At 45.5% G+C, this 20096-nt stretch overlaps 1 long non-coding RNA gene across 1 annotated transcript in view; it reads left to right on the top strand.

Moving 5' to 3' along the window:
• The window catches only part of LOC120906316, a 35849-nt gene extending 21761 nt beyond the window's left edge, over positions 1-14088 (top strand). Inside the window, exon 3 of the long non-coding RNA XR_005740072.1 lies at positions 13442-14088. This is a non-coding gene — a long non-coding RNA (uncharacterized LOC120906316). The remainder of the gene's footprint in view (positions 1-13441) is intronic.
• The last annotated feature ends 6008 nt before the right edge of the window (positions 14089-20096 follow it).

Genomic DNA, 20096 nt, shown 5'->3' with positions numbered 1-20096 from the left:
TGGACTCGTCTTATCTTGTGCACTTCCATCCCTCGCCCCTCCCTCACTCAGTGGCAAGGAATTGGGATTGAATGCGATTTTTTTTATTACCTTTTACGGTTCACCGTCAGATAATTACGCATGTGTGTGTTCCCGGGGGAGGGGGTGAGTGTCCGTCGCCGGTTGTAATGGCAGTCTTTCTCAAGTTTATGACGAGGTTTCCTTACAACTGTCCCTCCACCTCCCATTCGCTACCACTTGCCATAAAGAGTAGCGAATTGATTTCATGGTCGCTGCGCTGTATTGTTTTGATGGGTTTCATTCGCTTGCCGCATCGAAGTCCATAAGAAAACGATAATGCTTCGCTTCATAAAATTGACCAGTGGTCCTGCCACCCTCTCCGAAAGACATCTCGCCTTTGAGTCTGGTAGGAAAAACTTCCTGCATGCCGGAAAAAACTCCTCCCGGGGCGGTGGTTTTAGTCATTGTTCCTCGGGGCGGTTGCGTTGCGCCCCTGAGAGTTGTGGGACCGGAAAGACGTACGAACGTTGCGTCGCGGCATGCCGTGGTGACGCCGCTCATCATCATCGTCATCGGTGGAGATCAATGTTTTAATTACGGGCTCCGAATATCAATTAACGATATGCAGCCGGAAAGGCCCGAAAGACTGGCCGGCGCATCCGGCATCGTAAATTTCGTCCATCCGCGGAACTCGTCAGCATCGCATCGTCGTCATCGTCGTTGTGCGCCGTTATGGCTTTATTTTTACTTCGCCATTGTGTATGGGACATTGTTGCTATTTGTTGGAAGGGAAAATCCTTGGAACACACCCAGCACCTCCGCCTTGCTTGGCTGGAGACGCTCTGTATCCTCCCTAGCGACATGACTTAACGTGGGCATGGCCCGGATGACCAGGAGGATTTGCAAAGCTGCCAGTGCCGAATTTCCGAATGGAGCAATTGTGAAGCGCTTTACGACTGCCGGAGGTTGATGACGGGGAAGACGCTATATGGCGCTCTTTACAGTTGCCTCCATTATAGCCGGGGATTTTAGTAGTTACCTATTTTCGTAGGATCATTCGCAACCGTTCAACCAATAATCCGGCCCTTTACGGCTATCACCTTTGCGAGCCCTATGTGCGGCGATGATTGACGTGAGTGGGAGTACGCATCTTGATGGACGTCAATTAAATCATTTCATTACCGATCGGGATTTTATGAGCAAATGAGCTCCGGAGCTGCCTGTAAATTGAATGGCTCGGTTCTTATTGCCTCCGCCGCTGTCAATAAGACGTTTAGGTACAGTACCAGCCATTAAGGTAGGAATTGGTCAGCAAAGGCAAGCACGACACCAAATGCCAAACTATTTGCCCAAAATCATTAGAATCTTTCAACCGAAGCAAATACTCGTGTATGCATCGTCTCCCAAAAAGCAGGACACTCTATGCTACTGCTCTAACCTAAAAACACGTGTTTACCCGGTGCGTTTACCGGACCTGGGGTCATTAAGCGATGGATATAAATGCGCACACTTCATCATCATCACCCATTTGCTCGAAACGCGATCCATCAAGGCTCTACGAAACTAAATAACCGAAAGATCCTAAAAACTGCCAAGATCCGGCGAAGATGTAGCCAATGTCCGGTTTTTCGTTCAGCCGCATCGCCGGACAGTTGGAACAAAACGGACCTAAACAAAAAAAAAAAAAACAGAAGAAAAAAAAGCAGGATCCAGCGTTCCGAGCATATGCGTCTGGTTTTTTTCCTTTGCCGCGCTTTGTGCAAAAAGCCTATCTACCAAACGGCTACCAGAAACACACAATCAACAGAAAAAAATATTATTATCTATTTCCTACCAATGCTGCGCACCGCAACCGAGCAGGACCGACTTTTCTACATCATTAAATTAAGTGAAAATCATTTGTCTTGCCTTCCGCATCCGCTCCCTTTGCCTTCTTTTGGATGGATCTTTTTTGTTGCTGTTCTCCGCTGTCTTGCCACCAGCAGCAGAAGCAATGGCATTCATGATCATCATCATCGACGTCATTTTTCCACGCGCTACGGCCCATTGCACTCGGTACGGGGTTCAGGTACTGGGCCGTGGTGGTGGTGATGGTCCACATTGCCACATGTCACTCAAGCGGGGTTTCAGGGGATCATTTTTTATCATTCATATGTGTGCAAACGTACATGTGAATTGATTGAGCAGGCATCCCTTCCCCTTGTCCCTTCCTCTAGCTAGTGACACCCTTTCCAAGTTCGCTGCAGAGCAGTCTCGTTTGGCTTCCCTATCGTTGGGAGTGGAATTATATCCTGGCGTTCGGGTTGAGTCATTCGTTTTTTTTTTTGCTTTTTTTTTTGTTTGCTCTGATACGCTCTTTCGATGGGTGGCGAGAGGGTGGTGAAATATTTCACTCTAAATCGCTTCACATTACCACGTCGATCCGGTTGATTCCGGTGCCAGAGCCTGGAGACAAATTTTCAACAATACTCAACCTAAACCAATGGCGGGGGTTAGGTTGCGTTAGATGGATTTGATTATCTTCCAGCCATAAAGTAACCGATAAGAAAGTGGATTATTTTGCTTCGGGCCCTTTTTGAATTTGTTTGTCCGGCAGTACTAAAGAGCGCGCAATATTGTACATCAATTAGTGCAATGCATTCAGCGCTAGTAACAATCTAGAACTAGAATAGTGATGTAGGCTGAGAGAAATGAATAGGAAGACGAAGGGAAAGAAGAGAAAGAACATTCAACTCGTTTGAAAATGAAAAATACATAAATAATCTTCTGCACGCAAATAGACCACCCGAGCCACCGGGCTATTATGTAGCTTGCGCCTGAATGTATGCAACAACGTTGGAAAAAAAAGGAAGTAAAATGACAAAGAATATCCCCCACCCCTCCAAACACACACACACATACACACTTGCAGGGAATAAAAACCGGTTCACAGAGACCATTTAACGACTCGGGAATAAATCATCCAATTGTTAGCGGACTATCTCATATGTGTGTGCACCACTTTCCCTCGCATCCCGGCACACACGGACACACAAGTTCGCTAGTCGCTTCGCCTGCCTTTTCAGCGCAAACCCCGAGAGTTATAAATGATGCATCGCTTAATCATGTTCAGCATAATTGATATAATTATGCGGCACGGCAAAGTGAATCAGATCGTCGCTTTTGATTTGCTACCCCCGCGTACGTGGAAGGGAAACGAGTGAAATGGGGAACAAGTTCTTTGCAGCACGTAAAAACTCAATAAGGCTGACCCTTATCCGCGCGTTCACGAGAAAGGGAAGGGTCGGGTGATTGTCGACGCGCGTACATTGAAATCGGTCCTATCGGACCCAATCCTGCGTATGTGGGTGGGGACCCAAACCCACGGGTGGGGAGCCGGATGCGGTTTTGCATGAGAACGTTGGCACAGATAAATAGTGGAATCCTCTCTGGCCCGGGCTGGCCCCGAACTATTGTTCCTATTATTTTATTCTCCTGCCGGGAGTCCCTTTTTATTCTTCTCTTCCACTTGCGAAGATACTGAACAAAAGGATGCTTTTTCCGCTGCTCCCGAGGGGGGATTTAGGAAAATGAGGCATGTCAACATGTGGAACATATTCTAAAAAGAAAAAATAGTAGACGTAAGAAGCGGAGACACGCCACACAAATCATCCTGCTGCTCTGTGTGTCCGTGTGTGTAAGCTTCCGGAACACTGAAATGCGGACACATGTAAGAGAGGGAAAGGGGATGAGGGCGAGGTAATGAATGTCCTCACTCTATCATGTGTCGCACATGAGAACCCTGTTCCCCACACAGCTCTTCTTCTGTACCAGATAGCGAGATCGAGCTGGATTGGTCCTTCGAACCGGATTCGAAACGTGTTTCTCAGCTATAGAGCTGCCACACATTAAATCACCAAAACTGCGTCAACTGGCGATGAAAACTCGGTCCTCTACACCATCTCTACCCCTACTCCTCCATTCTCCCCATCCACTTCCTGGAAATGCCACGAAATGGTGACGTTATTAGAGTAATTAAAATCGATTCCCGTGCCTTGCGTGGCGCGCGAAAATGGTGGTACTAAATTTACTGCTGAATTTACTGTGCGTCTCGTGTCGATAATCTATTTCACCGTTAGCTGGGGAAGTAGGAAACGGAGGAGGGCGTACCGTTTACCATTGAGCTCTAGAGGTAGCCGGTCAAACAGCGGGTAAAGGCAGAAAAGAGAAGGTGTGTTTTAATGGCAATCATCAGCACCACCAAATAGGTAGCGGGGGTGTTGGTGTGAGAGAGCAGCAAGTAGCAAGTAGTCGAGTTGCTTGATGATGCTCATAAAACAAAAAGAGGCCGGCAATAAAATTGTATAGTAATTAGTTACGGCAAATCCCGCACACCCATCGTGACGGAGGAGGGACTGTGTGGTTCGCCATAAAGTTCGCCTGGCTCGACAATGTGTGTACGCGCCTTTTAACGGTGTGTCATTTTCCGCTGCTTGGGCGGTGTAGGTGTGTGTGTGCAATGGGGGGAGGGGATATTTTAAAACGAGACTTAATAAAGTATTTATCGTTACGTGAAATGGTGTGGAGGAGGAGGGATGGCGAGCGCAACTACGCACTTACAAGCATACTAATGCATTAATCGGGAGGTGGTACGTCGTTGGAGAGTCCCGGCACACTGTAGAATTCAATCTGGGGATTATAAACGCTCGCTAAGTAGAGGTACTTTCATTTTAGCGAACACGGCTGAACAGTAATCGAAATGTAAATCCTTTTCAAATCGCACACAGCGGAGCGTTCCTTTTACTATTGTTTTGCTTCCTTTCTTTGCTTGTGTTGGCAAAACGGGCTCACAAGATGAGTGAAATTTCGAAAAGAATGTAATATCTATTAACCACCACATCAAACGACACTGCACAACAGGTTGACTGTCATTTCATTATCCAGATGGATCGTTCATTGTACTGCAGTTCGACGCATGACGCGTTCTGTCTTTGATTTTACGTTTGTTTTGCTTTCAATGTGGTTTTTTTTTTATCCGAGACGTCCTTCTGCCGAGCGATATCATATTCATCATACTTCGATGAATTATTATTCACCTTTCCCCGTGCGCTCCATTTTCTGCCCTATTTAATGCGTTATGAATTTCCATTTCGTCAACTTGCGTCCGTCTTAAAAATGGATACCTTTTTTGTGCGACACAAATCATTCACGAGGATGGATCGAGCGCGCGTGAGGTCCTTGCCATCTGCACGGTTACCAGAGCAGTTTCAACAAGTTGGCAACAGTAAAAGCCCCAAGCGAGAAGCACAAATCAACAAACAGCGCAGCAGATTCTTTGTTTCCTTTGATACCTCGCGATTTTTTCCTGCTTGTGTTTGCCTTACAATCTTCGCATTTCCATTTCGGGATTTGTTTGTGCGGCTCAATCTAATGCTATCGGTGCGCCATTTAAAATGCACAAAGAGCTACCGAAGAGTAAAGACCGGATTAAACCTCCCATCTTTCCGAGTGCCGTTCGGTTTTCTTTGGCGCTGTTTTAGGGATAGAGCATCGACAAGAAAAAAATAGAAACCGCAACTGTAATTTAAACTCGCGCACTTTATAGCCTGCTATCCCTGTGCCCGCGTTTTGCCAGCCGCCGCGAAATGCCGGCCGCGACATCGTCGTAAAAATCCGATTTATTAGAAATTACAACACTTCCAGCCACCCGTATCGGCTGGGCCGTCACTGTGACTCTCGATCGAGCCTTTGATGATTCGAGGGTTTGGGTGCGGCGGCTATATGTATATAATATATATTTTTGCTTCTGCTGCACCGTCACTTCGATGCAGGCGCGGCAGTTTGTAATCAAGCAAATAAAAAAAGCGCGCTCGTCTACCACTTACAGCGCTACGCTTCTCTTTGCCCCGCGGTGAAACGATGTGAGTTCGCGCTTTCCAATTTCCATTTAAATCACTTTTTTTATGAGCTTCGCCGGCAACAGGACAACAACAGCTCGGGAGGAACGGGTAACGCGAACAGCGAGTTTTATGTCTTCTTTAAAGTGGAGCGCTAAGCGCCCTCGTGGTACAAGCTTGGGCGATGCTCTGTGCAGTGATTGCTCGTTTCGCAGTTGGGAACTTTAACTATTTTTAATTTTTGCATTTTCATATAAAAAGTGTAGTATGCTTTTTGCATTATGGCATAAACAAAAAATATTTTATTTAAATTTAAATTATGTGATTGACAGTACACATGCTAGCACAACACTGCCTAACCGCTGTCAACTGGATTGCTCTATCGGGCACACACCATCTCGATGGGAAAATAACCAAACGCGAAAAAAAACAAAACCTTTGCAAACAAATCAAAACCAACGTGGCCATTTTGCCAGGTCCGGGTCGTAAAAGTTAGGTTGGTTGTGTGCCCGACAAGATATGCTGTCTACCGCTACCCGATACCAAAAAAGGGCCATTAAAATCGTCCCGCAGAAAAAAAGGCAACAATCCTCCCGAAAGTACATAACGCAACCATCCAATCACTCAACCATAATTAAAACATTAAATTTCTACACCAATAAAAACCGCCCGCACCCGCGCCTCAGCCGTGGAACCTAATCCCCCGGTGCGTACCGGGTATTAACTTCCTTTTCGGCAGGCAATCGGGATCAATTTCGCATTCGCGCGCGCCGGAACAGTCGAATGGCAGATGAAAAAACTATAAAAATCAGCCGCGCGGGTACGGCCAAACCGTAAGGAGATGAATATAATCTTTTTATCAGTGCCGGAGCGAACCGGAGGGTAAGAAATGGAATCGGCTGAAATGGGTGTCCCGGCTTCGTCACTAAGGTTGCGGATCTAGTGTCAAGGAGTTGAGCAACCGTGCAACAACTCCGTTAGCGAGAACCATACCACCTAAGCGGCTAAAGGAAATGACAAAGCACATCTGTAAGGTATGCAATTTGCACCACAAAGGTAACCTTTTTAAATACGCTCTTAGTCTTCATTCTCTTAAATTATATCTAAACCAAACTTTGTTCGCTTAGCAAACCAAAAAAAACATCAACCATTACCCTGAATTTGCAAATTGGACACCACGCTCGCCTACCATACATCGTCTATCCCCGTGCGCAGTCTATGCGTAGCAATTACAGCTGTGGCCCGCATAGTCGACGGCAAATAATTTATTACTCCCTCTGCTCCGCTATGGGTTACACTTACACCTAGCAAAAATGAGACTGGTGATGAAAAAATGCAACAGCAATCAGGCGACGTCCTGCGGATGCAAACTGAGCTTGGATCCGCGAGCTGGAAGAATTGGTCGCTTGATTGAAGCCGCGTGACGATGGTAACGCCATCCAACTGCCACAGAGTTGGGTAGATTTACAACACCGGCGTCTATTGCACTCCTTCCGTAGATATTCCTACGTCTGTAAGCATCATTTCATTTTGGGTAGGATTGTATGTATGTCTGCTTCTGGCCGGCAGAAGGGATGTTTAGCCTGTTGCAGCAGTTTGTAGCTGAAGTGGTTGAATCGTTTTTGTTTCGACCAATTATGCAGACAGTTGTAGCGAGTGTACAAGTTCCTCGATGCGAAATCCGAGCCTGCTGATGAGCTGATAGTAACTAAGATCTGCCAATCTGGAATCTAAGACCACGGTGAAATACAAAGTACGTTGGAGGTTACGATCGCATTCCTCTAGCACTGAAAAGCACCGCAACGCTGTCTAATGGATGAAGAATTGCCCTCCAATATCGTTAACATGACTTACACCAAATCCAACATCCCGAAAAACACGTGCACCCGTCGGCGATGCACCTCTCTGCCGTTATCGCTTCTGACAGCGTCGTGATCGCCAGAGTCGGAGTAATAATTTAAGTCCCCTCACCAGCGCCCTGCCTGCTCGCTAATGACTTTAAGCCAGCTCGACCAGCAACAACTCAAGCGCTCCGATAGTCGCTCATCTGCAGCATTCCGATGGAAAACCCTCCTCCGAGATTCATCATCGGCGATGAGCAGCATCAAACCCCTCGACCGCGACCGAACCGGATGTTGGTGGATATGGCGCGTGCTACCGATCAGTGAGCTATTTTCGAACGCGCATCCCGCTCCGCTTCCCAAATCAATTCTCGCTCGCGAGGATAAATCATATGTCGACGTCGAACACGTGGTGGTGCGACGCCTTCCCTTTGGGACGGCAATATAATTACAAAAACATCTTGTCCGACCTAGCGCTGTCACCTACAGCGTTGGCGGTGACGGCGTGTTTGCAGCATTTCCAGTAAAGCGGGCGGAAAATTAATAGCAACCAAACCAGGCGCGAAGAATGGCCCCGCGGCAGCGCATGTTGCGCACGGGGTGGTATTAGGATCTCCAGCAAGGCGAAGATCACGTCCCCAGGATCGTTTGCGCGTCGTGGGTGTCAACGTGCGCCCACGTGTGCTTACGGGATGGTGGAAGCAATTTGAATGTTAATTAATTTACTTCCACTTAACCTCAAAACCGTACGCGAATACAACGAAGGCCAACACCGGAGGGTTGTCGGCGCAGTTCCGCAGTAATGGTTTGACATCGTGTCGCCGCACTCTTGGATGCTCGCGCGGGAGCACACATCGCACAGCTGCCGTACGGGGTACTTCACGGCACTTCGTGCGATCATAATTGAGATGACACTATCGTACGTGTGTATCCTGGTGTAGCTGGGGGAGAGCATATCTGTTCGCATGTCAATGGGGGCGAAACGCAGGGAGATTTATGGAAGTCCCTGCCTATACCATACGGATCCGCCAGATAAACATCTTCGTCGACGTACACGCCCCCACCACCAGGGAACATTCAAATTTAGGTGACGTTAATCGCCCGCGCTTGACCAACGCGTCCACCCGCCCAGCAGTTTTTGTTCAGCTCCCTCTCCCGGTGCGTCGTTTCTGAGTGATGTTTTCATTTTGCGCGATGGCGAGTAGGCGATTATGATTTTTCAAATATGCGTTTTTAATTGCCATGCTACATGCATGCTTGCCCCCGTGGTCCGTGTGTGTTCATGTCTTTACTCGCTTCGTTCGCTTTGGCCGTGGACATCCAACAAACGAGGAGGAAAAAGTTTGTCACCACCACGGTTAGCGCGCCCCGGGAATGGTTCAACCAGGCGCGGGAAAGGTTCAACCCTCGAAACCACACATCTCCTTTGTGATGGTAAATTAAAACATAAACAGAAACAAAAACATAAAAAAAAAACAATTCACATCATGAGCACGCTGTTACGCTGTTGAAGCTGTTGAATTAATTTGCTGTTCCTCCTGCAAGACCTTTGACGATGCGGTGGCATTTTAAATGCAGTTAATGATCGCCTAAGCACGAGAGCGTCGGTCAAATCGACCCGTCGCCGGGGACGATACGCAGCTCAACGCTCCAGCTGTTGATCCGTTCTGGTTGGGTGGCTAGATGCCGCGATGATCATTTGTTGTGGAGCGTTTTTTTATGTTAAGAAATTGCAGAGCAGAATAGTAGCACGATTGATGCTCCATTCAATCTGCGCATCCGGTTCGAAGGACCAAAATCATAACTTTACTTTATGTCGTTAAATTCTATATTTGGTTTGCATGTGGTTTCTAAGCCTTCTAAACACAAGTGTCCAATCCATTTAATACTAGGAGTGTCATATCAATTTTCTCCATTAAAAATACACAATGACCTGGTTGAGCTGATCCGGTTCGAAGGACCAAACCCGATCAAATCACCACCATTTTTCTTTGTTGTACAAGATTTTTCCCACTTTCTGCTTTCGGGCTGGTGTTTGTTCGCCCAGCGCTTATCGTTTTCTAATTTGTTACCCACCGTGCCTACAAACGACCCAACACACAGAAACGATGAATAAATCATGATAGAACAATGTGCAATTAGACACCGGGAAAGGACATCAACGATCCCTTCCCCGGGTGCTGCTTTACCGATTCGTTCGTCCGGGTTTTTTGTTGTTGTTGTTGTTTGCGGGGGTGCTATTTCACCTCTGATACGTGCATCACATTTCCTCCCCCCTGTCTTAAGGGAGCAGCCTCGCCCCCTGCCCTAGCTCGTGTCACTTCATTTTTATTGCCGCCATCGTCCAACGTTATCGTGTGTTTGTTATGCATATATTTGTCGACGATTGAGTTTCGATTGCGAGTTGCACACACCGCTTTGCGGTCGGTTGATTTTTCCACCCCTTAGCTCATCACTCCCTCGCGTGGCAGGAGAATTGTTTTTAGTGAAATTAAAAAGCATTCATTACCCTTAGATGACGAGGTGGTCCGACGATGTGTGGCGGCTGATAGTGGTGCGGTTTGGTAGAATGAAAAAAACGAGTAAGTCATTAAACATTTTCTCCACCGCTAGCATCTTGCTCTGAACTGCCTTTCCCTTCATTGCATCCTAGCCATCCCACTCCCGCTGTGAGTTCGTGGGCATATTTAGATGGTGTCTTTATGCTCAACAATTTCCGTACCAGGCTGTCGCATCATCGATGGCATGATCGCTCGTGTATGTGTCTTTCGCATCATTTAGACATTTGTATTGTGTACATTTGTGTTTTTTTGCTCTGTTTTTAGTAAGCTTGATTGTTTGGTGTTTTTTTGCTGCTGCTTTAATGGTTTATTTCATTTTCACTCTCCGCGCTCGGATATAGAGAGGGTGAGCGTTGAAGGACTTTCAGCTGACACTCATACGCCGCCCGCCGATGCGGGTAATTTGTTCGGTGCATTCCCGGAAAGCATCATTTTCATAATCACATTCCTAGTGTTGTGATGTGTTTTACTGCGGGGTTCATGTTTTTTTTTTGGTTCTTGTGTTGTCCTTTGTTCGATTTCATTTAGCGCGCGCGCGTTTGTCCCTGCTTGCGTCAATTTGCTTTATTTATTGTTTCATTTTGGGTTGTGTTGTCCTGTTTAACTTTGTGACGTATTTTTTTTTGCGAACCGACTTTGCTTCGGGAAAAAGTACCGAGCAGTTTTCCCTTCATAGATTACTGTCGTATCCCGTATGCGCGTTTGGGGAAAATTAATCGACCAATGCGTGTATATCGTTACCTTTTTAATGGCATTTACTTGGTCATGGGGTTTTTTTTTTATATATGCAAGATTTTTTGTCTTCTCAATTTCAAAAGCATTCCTGCTGGTAGCATTAATGGTATGATTCTAGACCAGATCGATCGTAATTTGTTGAATCTTTTTTATGCACTACGCAAGAAAAAAAAAACAAATGTGTATTTAGGTACGCTAATGTTCTTCGGTTTTGATAAAAAAAATCGACCAGCAATAAACAGGAAATTGTAACGATTAATATGGCTTGAAAGTAAACAGAGTGGCGTAATAGGTTTGTTCATTTTACGCTAATGCAGTTTTGGTTATGGTCATTACTTCTTTCTTTCCAACTTAAATTGCTCCCAGCCAGGTGCTGACGTTATCGTATCTCGGAAATTATTTTTTGAATCTATACCAATCCGCAAACTGTTGGAAGCTTCTTGTTCGTACGAGTACGAGTAATATGCAGATTGAATTTATTCTGTTACGTAGCTACACAACTGTACCAAAGCTTGCTATATGGTTTTCGAACAAGCAAGGTTGCTATGATCTACAACAAAAACTAGTAGACTTAATTCCTTTACAATTCCCCCAAAACATTATCTCGCGTCTTAAGCAGGTCCCCCTTAAAACTAAACTGTTTGCTTTTCGGAAAAAAACCAAAAACAAAAATAAACAATTTACCTTTCATCTCTATCGAGAACCACAGCCGATAAAGCGATCGGTGTACACCGATACACACGCTCCTGCTCCTGCTCTCGGTTGATTGGAATGCAGTCGGAAAAACGTCTTAAGACAATTTTCCGATCCCTTCCTGTCTCTCCTGGTGCCTGTTGCGGTGTTAGAAGTTTTGATTGATTTCGCACACAAACCGCTCCAGATTTCGGTCACCTCCAACTATTCGCTCCGGTGCACATTCACTTTCGGTCTTTGGAGATGTTGGAGCGCTGGTGCTGCTGTCAAGAGCAGCGAAGGTAACTCGAGCGACATTCGGGGCGAGGTTTTTAATTAAACATTGACGCCTGCACGGGCATTCGTTTGATGTTTTCTTCGTTAAGTCCTTTGAGTATCCCGTACGGTGCTCGGGCATGGAGGTGAATCAGGCAAATCAGTAGTTTCTTTACATACCTGAACTTTGTTTGGTGATTGATTTTAACTGGAGTTGGGGAAGGGGTTCATTATTTTTAACCTTTATTGGTGTAAAACATTACCGAACCGATAGCCCCTTTGCGTGGAAAACCTTAAAAATTCGATTTTGTGCAAATGATTGCATACCTTTGGGCGGTTAGAATCTATGTACAACGCACCAACGCAATCCAACTAAACAGTATGAAATGTACAGTCCAAAACTCCAACATTTATACAATCTGTCAGACAAAAGACGATTCTCTTAGTAAATATACCGAAGAGAGAGTAAAATAAAACAAGCTGTCACTTTTTAGTCCCTTTTGATGTGCACACTTTGAAGTGACAGGCGGTGCGACAGGAACGAATGCAGAACGGCGCTCGCTGTCGGTGTCGGAAAATGTCGGCTCGCCGCCTCGCCGGCAAACCATGACCAGCAGAGCGGATTACTTGATTTTCTTGGCGACGGTTGCGCAACCAGACGATGTGAGCCGATGGACATGTTCACGGTGGCTGATTTTCAACCGGGTGAATCGAAATAGTTTCTCTACCGAAATTTAAATTCGCCTTCAGCGAGCCCTAGGCGGCATAACAAACGGCAGCAGCTTTTGTCGGAGGAGCTCACCGACAACTGTCAAAAGTAATCACGTTAAGTAATCAACTAATTTTCGGCAGCACATTTTCATGATCACATTCTAATCACTCTGTCAAAAAAAAAAAAAAAGACCTCATCAGTTGTACCAAAATACCAGGGTAGCAAACATACGATTAGGCAGGCACTGCCATCTTAATTCACCATTCCATTGCACGGTAGCGAAGAATCTAATCCCAAATTTCAATTTAGGGGAAAGACAGAACTTACAATACCCATTTAATGGGAGGGGGGGGGGGGAGTTTGTTTTCCCAAACCTTAAGGAATGTCTTTGGAAATAGTTCTACCAACCCCATCCCGCAAACAGCGTAAGGAATCGGTCTTTGCTTTCCTTCCCTGTACCGTAGGGGATTTATTTTTCCCGCCCAAGCCTGTATGCAACACACGGGACTAAGTCGTTGGAATCGCTTTGTTTGAAAGTCAAATTCTTCGCCAATTACTTCGTTACTACATACATCTTCTGGGGCAAGGAGAAGCACAGCAAACGGTCTCACAATGAATTCCACCAATAATCACCCCTGCCGTTCTGGGGGTTTGCGTCCAACAATTTGGGAATTTCAAAACCTATCTATCTCTCTCTCTCTCTCTCTCTCTCTCTCTCTCTCTCTCTCTCTCTCTCTCTCTCTCTCTCTGTCTCTCTCTCTCTCCCAGCAAGTGGTTCCGGTTGTCTGCTTCAATCCGTCAAAAGGCCCCATCACCCCCCGGGAATCAATCGCAATCGGGTTGCAAAGGAAGCAAGCGAAAATCAATCATCGGCGCCACTAATAACCCTTCGGTGTCGCAAGCGGCTTTGTCACAGCGAAACCTTAACCACATTCTCGATAATGGGAAACTGTACTCTCAGCGACAGGACCTCACCAACCCCACGATGGCGCAACGAATTGCCAACGGTTGCGTGTGCGTGAATGTGGCGTGGCCTTCGGAACGATGTGCCTGTGTGACTGTACCAGCAAAGCGGATGGCCGAATGGTCCGCCGTTGCCGATTCGCCACGGTTGTCGTGTTGCCTGTGCACCGTGATTGAGATAGATCGGGCGATGGGCAAATAAATGGTTTCTACAAGAAGTGCGCCCGTGTGGGAAAGCGTCGTTCAATCGGCAACCCGCAACCGAAGCCGAAGCGAATCCTTTTTTTCTTTTTGCTCGTTTGTTATAATCCTTCGCCCTGCTGGTTGTGCTGGAAGAAGTGAACTGAAGTAAATAGAAAATGAAACATTATCCTGGTACGGTGGTGTGGTTGGGGTGCAACGGTGACAAATGGGGTGACATTTAAAAGTGACATCGATTGACAAATAAATCGATGCAGTGAAGAGGATCCTCCGATTATGAGTGTCGCATTTATCAATCGCTTAGTTTATTTTCAATATGATGATAGTAGCAATTAATTAATCGGCCCTTAAGGGTTAACTTTCGACCAACAAACGCTCGGAGTCGGAAAGTGTCTTTCACTTTCAGTCCAACACCTAACTGTATGCCGACAAAGGACACAGCAAACGGAAACACATGCCCGACAGACATCTTGACACCCTAATCGCTCTCGCACGGGCCGGCGAAATGTGCCATCACCATCATTTTTCACGGGGCGTGTGACGAAGTTATTTTAAATTCAACGGCTATCCGCCGCAACGCACACGCCTCCCTAATTAATCTCAGCCCCGGGCGGGAGAAGCGGTGCCGGCGTGCAACCCACACGGACAACACCGAAACCACTCAAGCTCACTCCTCACCAGCCACCCCCAAACCTTACTTTAACCTCAGCGAGCGAAACAAAAGATTCGCACTCTCGGCGCGATGGCGCGACGCGCATCATCATCGGCTGCGCTTCCGGTATTCATTAACCATTTCGGGGTTTTCCTTTATGCTGCTACTGCGAGCGGGACACGCTTCCGGTCGGGTGCGTCCGATCATCAATCACTCCGGCGGCCACGGGCGCTGGCCGGCCGGACAACACACTCCTGCGCGCGTGGAGAATGGATGGGGACGGGGTTGCCCCCGTGGGACATTATCGAGTGTTTGGTGATTAATTTCGATTTGGATTTTGATTCTGCTTCTGGTGCGGAGAAACAGAAGAAACCAAAGCGCGATCTACCATGCTTTCGCTCGGCAAATGTGAGAAATTGAAGTGCGTGATTGTCGACAGCAACACGATGGCTAACAACAAGGGCCAACGTGTGTAATGATACGATTTATTTTATCAGTTTTGGTGAAAATATTAACTTAGCGAACAAATATAATGTTCATTTTAAACGGAATTGGTCACGTAATTTGGTGTATTCGCTTTTTAATGCTTTTTTTTATTTATTATAATTTTGTACTCGCAAAATCGTGTCTTAAACATGCTTAAAAATGCAGATTTTTTACATTTTAAAGAACCGTACCGCTTTTGTCAGCTCCGAAAGCATCCCTCGGTGTAAAGCAGCGGTCGGCAATCTTTTGAGGCAAAGGGCCAGAATTTTGTTATTGATCGAGAGCCGCGGGCCAGATTTTTTTTTATTATTGCACTTAAATTACTACGTTATACAATTTTTGAAACAAAATAATTGGTTAATGATATCAAGCAATGCGATTTGTATTATTGCTGTTTTTCTGTAATTATATCATTCAAGCATGGTGCCAAAAAGATAATACCTACTTTAAAAACTAATCGTTATGTTTAATCATTTGAGGAACGGCAAAAGTGGGGCAAAAGTGTGATCAGTCAAAAAAATAACAAAGCAAGAGCAATATCGCTTCTTGATGATATCTTAACGGCTGAAAAATTATCGAGGCAATCGTGCATTTAATAATGATCAATATTCATTATGGATAAGTAATGCCATGTCAGATAAATTGATAACTGATTCCTTAAGAAAAAGCAATTTGTTTTGCTTTCAAATACGATCGAAAATATCCCTAAAATAGATAAAAAGAAATCCAACTGATTTGTGTGAATTTAAGAATACGATACCATAGATCGGAATGAGCTATGGAACACCATGCAGCAGTACGGATTCCCTGGGAAGCTGATACGGCTGTTGAGGGCCACTATGGACGGGGTGCAGTGCAGGGTGAAAGTGACGAACATGCTTCGTGGATGACATCGACATCATCGGACGTACAACTGCGGCGGTGTGCGAAGCGTACACCCGACTGAAACGCGAGGCCGAGAGAATTGGATTGAGGATCAATGCGACGAAGACAAAGTACCTGCTTGCCGGGGGCTCTGACCGTGATAGAGCCCGACTCGGAAGTAGAGTATCAACTGACGACGACGATCTCGAGGTGGTAGAGGAGTTCTGCTACCTTGCTACGATCGTAACTTCGGACAGCAACGTAAGCAGCGAAATTCGAAAGCGCATTGTTCAGGGTAGTTGTGCCTATTACGGGCTCCACAAACTCCTGCGATCCAGAAGACTCCAGCAACACACGAAATGCGCCATATATCGCACACTGATTCGTCCGGTAGTCCTCTATGGGTACGAGTCTTGGACTTTGCTAACGGAGGACGCCAATGCACTCGCCATTTTCGAACGGCGGGTGCTAAGGACTATCTTTGGCGGTGTGTGCGAGCAGGGAAGGTGGAGAAGGAGGATGAACCACGAGCTAGCTGAGCTGTTTGGCGGTGCTGATATCCTGACGGTCATCAAAGCCGGAAGGATACGATGGCTGGGGCACGTGATGAGGATGCCGGACTCATGCCCCACCAGGAAGGTGCTCGTCATCGACCCGTTTGGCATGAGGCGTAGAGGCGCACAGCGAGCTCGTTGGCTGGATCAGGTGGAGTCGAACCTGTCGGAGATCGGAAGCAGCCATGGTTGGAGGACTGCAGCCCAGGACCGAGATTCCTAGAAACGGATTGGCGACCTGGCCATGTCTACTAGACGTACTCGTACATGAGCAGGCCAAGAAGAAGAAAGAAGAAATAGCAGAAAAAAATATCGCGAAAAAAATGGAGCTATTTCACTACATCTAAAACATGTATATCTAAAATTTTGTATTGCCTGTATTGCGTTGACGAAGTCAAATACTCTTCCATCGCAAAGTCGCATTCAAACCTTGAAATAAATTTATTGCAACCAGTCTTAATCTTAAATATATGTAAAATTTCGTATACGACCTCCTTCATTCCGAAAATTGTGTTATGTTAATATTACATAACGGTTGCATTGAAAACAAATGGACAAAAATTGTTGATTTTTCATGGATTTATCTTCATCCGCACTAATAAAACGTTAACTGCACTTTGAAAAGTAGTACCCCACGAGTCATCAGACAAAATGTGACACCTCGATCAATTGAACTCAAACTATGTTGGCCAAAATAGTGAAGTAACTTCGTTTAGAACCGTGCGCGACAAATAATGGCAACCCGTAGCGTCTAAAATGAACTCCGTGCGGAAGTTTGTATTCGCCATATAAGCCCGTTTCGGCATTTGGGTCGCCAACATGTTGGCACTATTAGGCAACAATCAAAGCATCGAAAGAAAGCCGAGGTTCATTTCTGAGGTTCCAAAAGAAGCTGAAAATGAAAACAAAGGGACAAGTGGCTACATTACTGCGTTAGCTCGGCCGGGAGATCAATGCAACCGGCCAAACAGTGCAATAGTACCTGGGAAACTTAAATAAACAGATCAGGGATTATAAATCGCATCCACTGGCTTCGCAGCGGCAAACAATGTCGCCAAAACTCAATGCAATCATTTCAGGTGAATTTCGGCAGGACTTCGATCTGACACCCTAGTCCGCAAACTGGTGCAACATCAGTCACCTGTGTCCTAGCGATTTTTTTCTGGACCAACATGATGCAAAAGCTCTACTCTAACAATTTTGTCGTGATAAATTTGAAGAAATTGATTAAAATCGAGGGTAGAACTTAAATCATCCCTACACGAATGTCTTCGTCCACCATGATGATTTCGGATAACTTACGAAAGGCAACACTCAAAATCGTAGATTTATTTGGGCAAGTAAGCTTAACAATTATCTTGAAAATGAATAATATGTAAATAAATTATCTCTCCAAGTTATTTTTCTACAGCCAGCTGAAAAAATGCGTTTTTTCATCAAATCTTACGGGGATATTGACCTCGAGTTCGAATATACTAAACGGTTCGTCATTCCATAGTACATAATATTAAACTGTAAAGAGTACGATAGTATAAAATATTGCGCAAAAAGATCTTCAGTAATTTGTAAACAAATAGTTTCTTCCAATCTTTCGCGGGCCGGATTGAATGTTGCAGCGGGCCGAGCTTTGCCAACCGCTGGTATAAAGTATCCCAACAAAAAATGTTTATTATTTTGGCGCAAAAACTTAGTCTTTCGAACAGGGATTCTTGAGGGATGCTTAAAAAAACAGCACCGTGTGGCCTTCTCATTATCCTGCAGTTTGTAAACTGATACTTTCCCTCCAGCCCTTGCACCATGGTTGTTATTGTTTTTTAAAAGTTATCATCGCTTCACACCAAACACGCTTCCTTAAATGAGTGTAGAATTGAAATTAATTCACTTCCCTCGGCGTGACGGCTTTTAGATCCTTGAGTGGCGATAAAAAAACACACACTACCCCGAGGCGTTCCAAGGGGGTTGGCGGATCCTTCTTGTCACGGTCAGCGCCAGCGTCGGAACAATCCGCGTGGAAGGTATTAAATTATCCCTCACCCCATTCGCGCTGCGTCAATTATGAATTTTTCCAAATATTAATTACCAGCATCATTTTGCGCACCGGAATTACGCACACACACACACACACACACACGGACAAATGGTTCCAATTGCAAACCAAAGCGAAGCGGTCGAGCAGAAGGTTGGCGCGGGCGCGTATGGCGCGTGCGTGCGCACACTCACTCACGCAACAACGCTGTTCTCGCATGCTTACGAAAACAAGCCGCTAATTACCCCGGGGCCCGCGGGTGACGCGATGATCCAATTCAAATGCAAATGCAACCGAGCCAAAAGCCCAAAGAGCAAAAAAGAGAGGAAGCCAAGAGTGCGATGGGTAGGGCGAACGAACGAGCGCGCTCGCTTAACGTAATAAATAAAATATGCATAATTTTTGGCCCACTGTCCCCCTTCCAGCACAGCTTGTTTTTTTTTATTTGTTGCTGTTTTGCATGACACACACACACACAGAAAACAGGGACGCATATGTTCGGGTGGGAATCCTTCTAACTCGCTGATTTATTACACCTCTCATCCCTGTTTCCAAGTGGTTCAATATTGGCATCGATCGATGAGCAATAATTAACCCATCCCTTCTCGGCACGCTATTTTTATGCAACACGTACAGCAATCAAACAGGCTATACAAGGCGAACTAAAACACTCATTCACCAGCACGATCACTCGGTGAAAGCGGGCAGCAAGGGAGCAAATTTATTAACAACGGATGCGGTATGTTAATGCAAATTAGGTGCAGAAATTTGCAATATGGTGCGTTAATGTTGTGCATCTACCCTTTTAGCGCTTGAGCCGTAAACAATTGCGCTTCAAACGCTTTGCTGCAACATGTGGCAGGCCTTTGGATGCAATTAATCCCCTTGGGAGATCAGGACGGAGCTTGATAGCCATAGTTTGTTAGAGGGTTGGGCACGTATCAAATCCTAACGATTTTAAAGATCGAGATTGATTTTTATTTTTATATTGATTGAAACTATTGGTTGTAATATTTGAGCTGCAATTTGATATAAGAAGCGTGAACCTTTATCACCTGTCAGTTGGCATTTATGTATGTATGTAGAGGATACCCCCGAAATACGACTGTATTTGGGACTGGAATAAAGGACCCAAAGCAAAGTGTAAGTCGAAAAAGTAATTTGTCGAATATCTGCCATACATAGGTTATGACCGAAGTTGAAGAAGAAATAAGTTATGATATTATAATAACTATTATAACCCTGTATCGAAAAATAATCATATTCCAGGCAACTGGGCTACCCGGTTAGCCAGTGACGTTGAGGTCTTACAGGGGTTTCCAAGTCATTATTGAATATAAACGTTGTTATTCACTGAGTTCATAATGTTATTCCGGGTGGTCCCGTGGTATAGTCGTCAACCTGAACGACTCAATAACATGTGCGTCATGGGTTCAAGGTTGAAATGGACCGTCCCACCGTTGCAAAGGAATTGATTATTCGGCTGTGTGGTAATGAAATAAGTCTCGAAAGTGTGTATGTCCTCGTAGGACGTTATGCCAAATAGAAGAAGAAAAGGATGATGCTATTCCACATCAATCTGATATTTCTTTTCGATCATACAGGGTTTTCCGAATAAATTTCCAATGTCAACAGCGTTTTTCATTGCTTGCGAGATGTTTTCCAACAAATGCCGAA

This window comes from Anopheles arabiensis, chromosome X (assembly GCF_016920715.1).
Source record: "Anopheles arabiensis isolate DONGOLA chromosome X, AaraD3, whole genome shotgun sequence".
NCBI classification, from domain to species: Eukaryota; Metazoa; Arthropoda; class Insecta; order Diptera; family Culicidae; genus Anopheles; species Anopheles arabiensis.
The sequence above is the reverse complement of the archived record's forward strand: the minus strand, read 5'-3'. Positions and strand labels throughout refer to the sequence as shown.